Below are 606 nucleotides of genomic sequence, written 5' to 3'. Positions count from 1 at the left end.
TTTTCTATGAACATTTACGAATATACAATCTATTATGAAAACAAAGTTGAATATTATATTATATTATATGTATTTGTGTGTGTGTGTGTGTGTGTGTATGTGCGTGTGTGAACTCACTCAATGATTATGCCCATGTGTCCAGATATTGTTAATAACAGCTATAACACTATGTTACTATTTTACTTTCATAATCCATGATCAAAATGTGTGTAAACAATAATTAATTTGTTTATTCTAAAACGCCAACTTGATTATAAATAATATCTTCCAAATCTGAAATGTTTGTAATCATAGATAAATAAGATAATATAATAAAAATGTGGTTTTACTTCAGTATTATTAAATACTTTTTTTTAAAAAAAAATTTGGTCATAATAATATTAACTAGAAATGTATAGATTTGATTATTAAATCGATTATCCAGCATTGTTCACAATTTAATATTGTATATTTTATAAAATATAATTATTAAGCTTAAATATAAATATTATTATTATTATTCATGAAAGTATAAAAAAAAATTGTAGTTTACTCGGTCATCTGTATAGTTCGACGATTTCGGGGTCGGAACACTAGACCAAATGTCATTGTTGACATAAAATATAA

The sequence above is a fragment of the Acyrthosiphon pisum genome, chromosome X (genome assembly GCF_005508785.2).
Source record: "Acyrthosiphon pisum isolate AL4f chromosome X, pea_aphid_22Mar2018_4r6ur, whole genome shotgun sequence".
Taxonomy (NCBI): domain Eukaryota; kingdom Metazoa; phylum Arthropoda; class Insecta; order Hemiptera; family Aphididae; genus Acyrthosiphon; species Acyrthosiphon pisum.
Note: the sequence above shows the minus strand (reverse complement) of the source record.